The sequence below is a fragment of the Humulus lupulus genome, chromosome 1 (assembly GCF_963169125.1).
Source record: "Humulus lupulus chromosome 1, drHumLupu1.1, whole genome shotgun sequence".
Classification (NCBI taxonomy): Eukaryota; Viridiplantae; Streptophyta; class Magnoliopsida; order Rosales; family Cannabaceae; genus Humulus; species Humulus lupulus.
In genome coordinates, this window is record NC_084793.1 from 294815724 (window position 1) to 294827377 (window position 11654).

The window sequence follows — 11654 nt, forward strand, 5'->3', positions numbered from 1 at the left end:
CATGTATGGAGTAAGATCATCCACATTACCTACCCAATATCCCTGGCCGATGTCGCTGCCTCAGCCACCACAGCAACCACAACTGCAATAAGAAGAAGATAATAGGGAGGACGAGACAGCTGATTTAGGAGACTAGGTTTATTTTATTGTTACATTATTTGAACAATATGGATATTTGTTATCTTAATGTATTAACAATATGGATCATTTTTATTTTAATGAACTAATTTGAATATTTAATATAATATTTTTATTTTTAATATATTTGTTTTCAATTATTTAAATTTTAATTAATAATTTTAATTTTAATTAATTATTTAATTTTATTATTTTTTATAAATAAAATGATTTTAGGGGTGACACGGTCGCCCCTAATAATCAAGTATCAGGGGCGACTATTAACATATCAGGGGCAACACATCGACTAAAATTATGCCAAATGTTCAAATATTTGGTGCGACATTCCAACTTTTGAGCTTGCCCCTGATATTGGAATATTAGGGGAAACTCATTGAGTCGTCCCTAATGTACACTATTAGGCGCATTTTATCAAGGGCGACTTTTAAGGTTATTATGGGCGACATGCGTCGCCCCTAAAACCTATTTTTGTTGTAGTGACACTCCTTAGGGATTTGAGGTAAAGGTCGCCCACTGGTTCTAGGAATGTTCAGGGCAACCATTGTTGCTAAGCGGGAATCTTTATGCTAAACGATGGGAATAATTACTTAATGCTCTCAATGAAAGTACTAAACTGTTGACGTCGTTTTTCGTCAACTCAATTATGTAGAGCAATTGAACAATTAGTAAGGAAGAAAAAAAAAATAAATAGATTTTGTACGTGGTTCAACAGTTAAAATTTGCCTACGTCCACAAGTCACTTTATTATAGTCTGCGTTAAAGCTTCAAGAAAAATAAATTTCCACAAAATATTTCTCAATGATCCCTTGCGCTTGATTACAAATGACTAAATCCATACTATTTATAGACATAATTACAAGAATATATTCCCACAAATTTAGGGAAGTTACAACATATATTCAAATATAAATTCAAATTAATATTTCAATAATAATAATACAACTTAAGTGGATTATTTAAATAGAGATCTCATAAAATAAGGATTCAATACACGATTTAACCTAATCTCAAATAAATAGAGATTTCCAAACAACTTTTCCATATATTTAATGCGTCTTCGAGCTTGAACATTGCTTCAACGAGCTTTCGAGATCACTTGTGGCCTCGAGTTCATCATTTAAGTTGTCGCTACCTTCTTGCTTGATCAACCTATCAAGCTCATGTCTTAGAGGAGATTGATGTCTTCGTGCCTGCAACTCATGCTCGAGCGCTAATGACATAGCTCTGGAACTTCGTGATATTTTGTACAAGTATAATACTAACACATGTTAATCCCGAGCTTACACTTTTCGAGCCTACATTTCGAGACTATTTATTTATTCTCAAAATTCGGGTATAACAAAACTCTCATTTTAAAAAAATCTAAAAATATTATATTTTCTTTGGAAAAATATCTAATATCAAGTATTAGTGCTCGTATTTTACTAACTCGCCAATATTTGTTTTTTATAAGCATTAATTTTGTTTTAGATTCTGTTAAAGTTTTGTTACCAAAGTTATCGGCTAATTGTTTTCATTTAACCATTTCATATATTTTTTTGCTAACTACTCTTTTAATAATTTTATATATAAATATTTTTCTTTTAAAATTTTATTTTTCAGATACCGCCATTAATATTAATTATCACACAAAGTCACAAAATTAATTATTATTTTTTTTATAAAAAAAAATAATTTATTCCAAACTCAGAAGAAAACAAGCTAGGCTCTCAACGAGCACAAAGCCAACTCTAATTACAACGAGTTAATAAACTCTAAAATCCGCTCATGTCTCGTAGTGTATATCCTATTAGTTATCAAATCTATTCTAGTCTTAATAACAATTTTGATCATGTCATCTATACAACTTACAGTATATGATTTATGTTCAAAGTAACACAAGTTCCTATTCACCCAAATATTATACACTGTAGCAGCTACTACAGCTGTTGTTATTTCACGAATTAAACCATTTGGCCAGATACATAACCATCTTCTCCAATCATCAAAATTAACGGGCCACATAGTAGCTCCAAGCCAAGCACGCACCCTGTTAATCACCTTCAAAGAAAATGGGCAATCAAAGAACAAGTGATTGTGACTCTCTTTAGCTAAGTTGCCGACTGGACAAAGCAGAGAGTCAAGAGACAAAATTATCTTGGAAAGCTTATCCCTAGTCAATAGGTGTTCATTTACAGCTTGCCATAAAATGAACCTGTGTCACTACTACAAAAATATGCTTTTATGACACTTTTTTAGGGTAGTCATCTAGATGTGAGCCCTAAAAATATTCCCTGGACTTTTTAGGGCATTTATTGAGAGTCCTTAAATAATTTCTTTTAGGACATGCGGTGCGAGCCCTAAAAACTATTGTGTGTCCTAAAATTTTGATTTTTTTTAACAAAAGTTCTTGGACTTTTTAGGACACGCAGTGCGAGCCCTAAAAACTTATATGTGTCCTAAAAGTTTGAATAATTTTTTTTAACTAAAGTTTTATTGTATATTAAATCAGAAAGAAAAATAAACACTCAGTCCATTCTCTCTCTCTCTCTCTCTCTCTCTCTCTCTTCCATGGATTCCCTCTCTCTTCCCCCATTTCTCTTTCTCTCTCTCTCTCTCTCTCGCAAGCTTGCTGCCTAGCCACGAACAGCAGCTCTACGACCACCCCCCGCCTACATGCGCTGCCCCCATCGTCTTCCCCGGCCGCCGAAACCCCAGACCTGTGAGCCCCTAGCCTCACGCGCCCCCTAGCCCTCTCAACGGATCCTCCAAAGTTTGGCGACCATGTGGGTTTTCGAAACTTTTTGGGCATTTTTCAACCACCACGAGCCAAATGACCACCACCACTGCATTCCTTGTGATTTGGGATTCAAAACCCACTAAAGGATCAGACCGAACCACCACTGTGTGGTGGTAGCGCCGCCATCATCGTCGGAGATCCGGCGGGAGCTTTGGCTACCAAATAATTTTTTAAAAATTAAAAATAAAAATTTTCAAGTCTCGCAATGCGAGCCCTAAAAATATTCTTTTAAGTCTCGCAACACGAGCCCTAAAAACCTCATTTTTTAAGGCTCTCAAATAGAGGGCCCGCGCCCCCCAAGCCCTAAAAAAGCATTTTTTTTTGTAGTAGTAGTAGTGTGTTTAGGGACTAATAACCTGCACCATACCATTCTAACATACTCAACCAGAATCAAATGTATGAATGAATTATACAACTTACCTACTCTGAACTTGCCAGCACTAACAACATCATTAATACTTAACTGAGTAACACAGTTTCATAATTTGATTAATTTCTTCCAATACCAGCTAGTATCCCCTTTTAGAGTATAATCCCATAAATCTCGCTCCTTCAAATAGATATTTTGTATCCATTTGACCCATAAAATATCTTGCTTTGATGTGATGGCCCAAATATATCTATCTAGCATGGCTTTGTTCCACTTAGTCCCTTCCCTAAATCGGATCCATCCATAGTGCTTGGGAAGACAGTCTTTATCCCATGAAGTAAAGTGCAATTTGTTGCGGTTATCCTTGACACCCCAAAAGAAGTCCATACATAGTTTATCAATCTCTTTAATGACACTCTGAGGCAAGAGAAATATGCTCATCCACTAGCTACAAATACCAAGCAAAACTGAGTGGATTAGTTGCGCCCTTCCTGCAAATGACAGATGCCTACTAGCCCAAGTGTGTAAATTCTTTTTGATCTTACTAATTGTAGGACCATAGTCTGATGATCTCCATTTAGTAGGCCGAATTTGAACTCCCAGATATTTTAAAGGAAAATTGCCTCCATCAAACTAAACTGTCTCAAGTATTCTATTTTTCACATCTTTGTTAACATCTCCAAAGAAGATTTGAGACTTTTCTTTATTAGCCAGCCCCCACTGTACCCTTACAAAATATGACAAGGTCATCAGCAAAGCAAATATTAACAAATCCCAAACTTTTGCACATAGGATGGAACCTAAACTCTTTATTATGAGAAACTTGCATAAGTAACCTAGTCAGATAATTCATTATCAAAACGAAGAGTAGAAAGAAATAGGATCTCCATGCCTCAACCATTTTTCTCTACCACCAACTGGCTACAAGGGAGGATTTTTATTTTTCAACCAAATAATAGTTTATATAGGTCATCACAAACCATTAAATTATGACCAAATGAAATTGAATATGTGGCCAAAGCTTACCCTCGTTTTCAAGAATTGTAGAAAGGAATGACCACCAAATTTGATTTTCAGCCGATCATATAGATTATACAAAAATACTACACTCATCTATATGATAAGTCATTTTAACTTAATAGATAGATCATCTTAAATTAATAGAGATGATTTTTTTTAAATATGAGATTTTAAAAGGTGATATATAAAAATATGGCATTTATATATGTATAACTTTTACGTGAATTATTTTTGAAAAACCATATTTTATGTGGCTCTTTTTTTATATAATTAAGTTTTAAAAACATCCATATTCTTTTATGCATGTGTTAATTATGCAAGAACATTAAACCTTGAAAAAATAACATAACTGATTTAAATATTATATATATATCATTTTTTTTTTTTTTTATTCTTAGGTAACTTTTTTTTAATGGACACACATTTATATCTCTTTTATATAAAAAGTATGTAGATAACGAAAATTCTTGATTGTAACAGTTATTTTAAAAAGTTTTGTCAACTTTAACAATTAAAGTTAACTTGTCGTTATCTTTAGGGTATTCTTTTTAAAAATAGGGTAGGTAACCATTTGGTACCCTATGTTTTTGCAAAGTATCATTTTGGTACCCTGTATTTTAAGATCGTACATCTTTGGTACCCTAAACTCAAATTTAATTAATAAAATTTTACCGATTTAATCAAACTGCTGTCAGTTATGTAAGTTCCAAACTTAAATTTAATTATTTAATTACATATAACTAATGACAATTTGATCATATTGACAAAATTTTATCTATCAAATCTGAGTCTAGGGTATCAAATATGTATAATTTTAAAATACAGGGTACCATATGAGCATTATTGAAAACAGAAGGTACTAAAATGATACTTTGTAAAAACATAGGGTACCAAATGAGTAAATTCCCTTAAAAATAAAATGAAAAATCAAAAAGAAAATCCAATATGCTAACGAAAAAATTAAAAAAAAAACCAACTTAGTGAGTTTTTAAAAATTTAAAAATCCATTCATTTAAGATTTTTACACGAAAAAAAAAAAACCAATCTGCTAAGATTTTTTTAAAATTTAAAATTTTTAAAAAATATCCATAATATAATATCACTCTTATATAATGGTATCGCATTAATTATACAAGAATAAAGTTACAACTCAAAAAATTTAAGCTTTGTTTCTTCTCTCCAATCAAGAATAAATGTGGAAGCAACATTATTGACCTAGAGTTCAAAAAGAAAACATTGGTAAGGTAAGTCATTATTGTCAAACCAAAAATATAGTGAAATCAATTTATTTTGAACCACATTACATTATTGCTTGTAGCTGATTAAATTGGTTTTCTCACCTTGTTTGTTTTTTGTTTACAAAAAAGTGCAGCCACTGGTTTAAAGTGTAGTGCAACAAACAATTTTTTTTTTTTTTTTATCGAGTGTGTGTACAAACAGTGAAGCATTTTAAGAAAACACAAGGTATCATATTATTTAATTTTATGAAAACTATAAATTGATTTTCTAACCTTGTTCAATCTCAAATCAGGTGGTATTTGTGTGTAGAAATAGTGGAGCCAAGATGCTAAGGTTTACGTTTGAAGAAAACACAAGGTCAGTCTAAATACGTTTTTAATGTTTTCAATTGATATCTATCTACATTAGATATAATTAAATCACCTAAAACAACAACCACAACCTCACTTGATGAAATAGATTATAAGAAAACAAAACCCTTAGAACTCTTTTAACACCAAAAGGTCATAATGCAGATTCTACCCAATACAACGCTTTCCCATAATGGATCTAATTATATCCATAAGATAGTCAAGATGGCAATGTTTCCCAACTTCCATCTCCCTCCCACTCCTCCCATCTAAGAACCCAATCAACCATAATACCATCCGGAAGATGATAACACCAAACAAAATGACAACCAATTGCAATAAAAATAGTGGTAACCGATTACAATTTTTCTTTGTTTGAGAGTTGTAACTGGTTACAAGTCTGTGAATTTATTTTTTTTCCTCTGGTTCCAGTTTTTAACCAGTTACAACATTTCTAATTTGAATATGAAATTGTTTTTTTTTAATTTTAAAATCTCGTCGGAGTAACCAATTACAATGAAAATAGTGGTAACTATTATAATTTTTCTTTGTTTGAGAGTTGTAATTGGTTACAAGTCTGTGATTTTTTTCTTTTTGGTTCATGTTTGTAAATGTTGTAACTGGTTATCATTGTGATACAGAGAAATGTTGTAACTGGTTATCATTGTAAAATTGAGAAATGTTGTAACTGATTTTCATTCTGAAACTAAGAAATGTTGTTAACTGGCTACCATTGAGAAAGTGTAATTGGTTACAGTCACATAATTTTTCATAAAAATGTAAAACATGTGACCATCAGCACAAAACTACTAATTAATTGTAATCATTTAAATGATTTATAAAATATAAAAAATATATAACACACAAATATATTTGTACAATGGTAGAAAGCTAGTAAATGTAAATTCCATTTTTATATGCAAGTGATACAAGAATTAGATATAATAAACTAATGCATAAAAGGAAAGAAAATTACACATTATCGAGTTTAATTTGTTTACAACTTGGTATACTCATTCGAATGTGCAATTTATTTAGAAAAAATAATATTAAAAACTTAACATTCTTAGTGAAGAATCAATTTGTTCAACAACAATAATTATTAGTTAGTTAGCAACTATTAGTACTGCTTCAGCATTTTTTGTTAAGACAAAACAATGAGATATACTTAGCTGTTTATATTCTTACCATGCCGATCATTAATCACAATGTTATATATTCGGAATGTAGAAATGAAGTATCATACCTTAAATTTAAAGGCATACATCATATACAAAAATGTTAGAAAAACTATTAATTTTAGTACCATAAACATTCAAATGAGAGAGGCAAAGATTGGACAACCAATATAGTAAAGTTTAGCATTACCATCATTAAAGCAATCTCAATTTTATATCTAAATCCAAGACTAACAAAGTATAATTAATACATAAGCTTAAGTAAATTTAAAATTAAATATCATAAAAAGAATAAAATAGTGTTCAACATAAGAATCCTAGTACGACGCTTCAAATGTGGACAACAATTATTACAGAAAATTAATATATTATTTTTAATTATACATTAATATATATATATATATATATATATCTTTAAAAAAAGAGTAGTTATATGTTAAATATGGGATGAACGGTTGAAAAAATAAAGAAAAAACGAAATGAGGGGGGAAAATATAATAAAAAAATCTTTGTTAAAAAAACTAGTTAATAAAGTAATGAAATCTATGTGAAAATCAACAAAATAGAGAAAAAAATCACAAAAGTGCTATTAAAAGTAATACAATTTAATTACGTAAAAAATTATGGCTTATTTTTTTAAATTATATATTTATATGGGAAATAAAAAGTTATATATTTGAAAAGTTAGAAGAAAAAAAACATACAAACATTAACAAAGTAAAATTCCCTTATAAATAGTTAAGGGGCGAAAAAAGTCGTTGAAAAATTTTATGTGTAATATTTTGGTGTAAATTGTCCTCACTTAAGTCACTAAAAATAAAAATAAGATCATTATCTGGTGATAACTGTTTAGTTATTATAATATCATTTTTTTATAACTAAAAGTGATTTTGAATTATAATTTAAAATAGAAATTTAGAGTTTTTATGCTTAATGGAGGGTACTAATTTTAAAAAAAATGCAAGGCATTTTAAACATTTTAAAATAATACCACTTTTTGGTACTCTACCTAAAATACCCCTATCATCCCCCTCCCTCTCTCTTCTCTTTTCCCTCTCCCTCTCTCTATCTCTCTCTGTGCAAAAAATTGACTTTGTTTGATGTCAGCTCGATAGGGCCTTCAAAATCAAGATTTTCATAAAAAAATCAACTTTGCTAGATGGTTGATAGTTGTTCGATGGTGCTCGATGTGATTCTTGCAAGAGACGTAATTTTTCACTCGAGTGTTTGTTTGGGGTGTTTTTTATATTTTGCGTATTTTTTAGAGAACTACACGTCTGAGATGTGCATATACATATTTTCAAAGTTTAAAACTTGAAAACATACCAAACACATGTCTTTAACATGAGGTATGTTTTGCATTTTTGTTCAAGTTTTACACTTCCCAAATGTGTATATGTACATTTCAAACGTGTAGATCTTGAAAAAAATACCCAAATTCAAAAACAAATCACCCTAACACAGACATCTGAGTGAAAAAATACGTCTCTTGCAAGAATCGTATCGAGCACTACGAACCACCATCAAACAAAGTCGATTTTTTCATGAAAATCTTTATTTTGAAGGCCCCATCAAGCCGACATCAAGCAACCATCGAGCAAGGTCGATTTTCTGCATATTTCGGAGTTTTAGATATGAAAAAAAATCGCAAAAAAATAAAAAATCATGCCCATATTTGTTCGAAATGTGGTATTTAGTGTCTTAAGTGAAAGAAACATCACTATATTTGATAAACAATTACTTACCTATATATTTATATTCCAAAAATCCTCCAAATATATGTTGCTTTGAGTATTGTGTTGATTTCCACAAGATAATCGAAGTTATGGAAGTTTTTTTGTAAGCATAGAAACTCAAATTTCCTTTTAAAATTTATTGAGAATAAAAACTAATATTTAATTAGTTGAAAGTTGTCCATTTATTTTGATAACAATACAAACTTATATAATAAAAGATGAAAAATATTATCTAAAAAAAGATTAAAAATATATTTAGCTAGAATAATTTATAATTGTAAATAATACTTTTAATCACAAAATTTTAATAATATATTTTTAGTAACAAATTCTTCCTTCTAATCAATATTTAAGGGTTTTTGTTAATGAGATTCTAACTTAAAACGAATGCATCTAAATGGAGTTGGTGATTGAAGAACACATTGTTATGAGAAAAGTAGAAACGAAGATCAAGATGATCTTGAAACAGGGAAGAACCAAGGACAAAGGTAATAAAAAAGAGAGTAAAGATATGTGCACCTAAAATATGTACATAAACATTACACACAATGATGTAACAGTTTAGTTTAGCCAATTATATTTATCAAAAATATGTCGCACTGTTTTAAAAAACATTGTCACGTCACTGTATATAATGTTTGGGTGCATATTTTGAATGCACGTATCATTAATCTAAAAAATGGTGGAAAGAATCAAAAGAGAGAATAAATGGATCAACAACGTTATATATGAGAAAACATTATGACTAAAACTAATAATTAGTTAACTTAACTATAGACTTAAGACATAAAATAACCTTGGCTCTAGGGATGCACATTTTCTCCATGGGGACGGGGCCCCGCAGGGACCCGCCCCTAATAGGACGGGGAATCCCCATCTAAATGGAGAACGAAGCGGGGACGGAGATAATTTTCAATCTCCGAATGTTAAATAGGTGGGGTGCGGGGATGACACCCCGCGCCCCGACAGGGCCCCGTTTAAATTATTACATATTTTTGTAATATTTTATATGAATTTTATATCTTTCTTTATGTGTTATTGTAGTATATTAATAACTTTTTTAATATTTTAAATTTGATTTAGGATCATGTTTATTTTAAATTATAAATATTGTGCAATATTTTAATTTACATATAATTTACTATTTTTTATTTTAAAATTTTAATCTAAAACTGATTTTTTAAATAAATGAGTTTTTTGTGGGGATTCCCTATCCTAATAAGGGATTCTCCACCCCGTCCCCGACAAAGAATAAGTAACGATGGGGCAGAATTAAAATTATAAATGAGAGCGAAGATGGAAGGAGTACTCCCTACCAATTCTCTGCCGATATGCGTCAATTGGCTCTAATGTTGCTACTAATGAGTTATAGAAGTATAAAATATGTTAAAATAATTAAATTAAAAATAAATAGTATAATATGTCAGTATGCTCGAGAAAATAATGTATAATTTAAAAATTATAAGAAAATAATAATATGGAATTATAAAGAATAAAAATAAAAAACAAAACAAAAGAAAAACAATAGCAATGGCATTTTTTTTTTTTAAAAAGGCTAAAAACACTATTAATGCTCTTATAAACCAATGCAGGCCTCCAACTTATGGTCCAATAAAGTTGTAAAGGGTGGTCAATCGTTGGCCCAAACCATTTATCCCAAAAAATAAAAACTACAAATTATTATACAAAATTGGCCTCTTATGGTAATTAAATATGCCTGTTGTTAAGGTAATCACTTTATTTAAATTCTTTTAATTGAAAGAAGTGTCACACTAGACTTTTGGAAAGCAAACAAACAATTGCCCTACTTAGCCATTATCCAAAATAACAAAATACAACTCTCAAATTGTTAAAAACAAACGAACGCTTTCCCATAAAAAATGGTACGTGGAAAGGTAAAGCAAAAGACAAATAATTTTTTTTAAGGATTGATTTTGACAATTTTTAAAATATAAAAAATTATATTTATCAATATTATGTCTTATGGTTGAGTGAAAAAATAGACAAGTGATGACGAAAAAATAATAATTTATTTCTTATAAATGTCAAAGCAATTGTATATAAAAAAAGTATTAGGTGATTTTGAAAATTAAAATAAATACTTAATTAAACAAAACGAACAAGTTTGAAAACTAAAATTTATTAAAATATTCTCAATTTTCTTCAATCTTATACGATTGTCATTACTATATTTAAACTTATTTTCTTTAATTTAAAAAAAGAAACAATTATAAAAGAAAAATACAAATTTTCTTTTGATATTTTAAACCAAGTTTAACAATAAAAAGCACATCATTTTAAATGAAAACTACAAACCATATATATTAGATAAGGCTATATATGATGATAGAATTTAATAGAAGAGAACGATGACATTGATGAGAAACACAAAACAACTATCTAAGAAAGGCGTTTCTCTCTTTACTACTCACTCATTACTATTATCTATATATAATAATTTTGCTACTCACTCACTCATTCTATTATCTATATATATAATAATTTTGGAAGGTAAAGATTTTAATTCATATAAATATATGAAAGTTGAAACAGTTTTTTCTAATGATTATATTCTATATAGTGGTTATATATATAAAAATTATTCTCATTTATTTTAAAAAATAAATATGGTCTTTTTTTAAAAAAAAAAACATTTTTACTTCGTTTTTTATAAACTTATTTTTTTTTAAAATATGACTTTATTTCATTCTCCAATTTACGGTTTTTTATTCATTTTCTCTCTTTCTTTTTCTTATTGCCTTTCTCTGTTACACTTTCTCCATCTTTGAAGTCCATTACTCCATTAATTGATTCCAGCTTGTTCCTCGACTTCCAAATAATTGG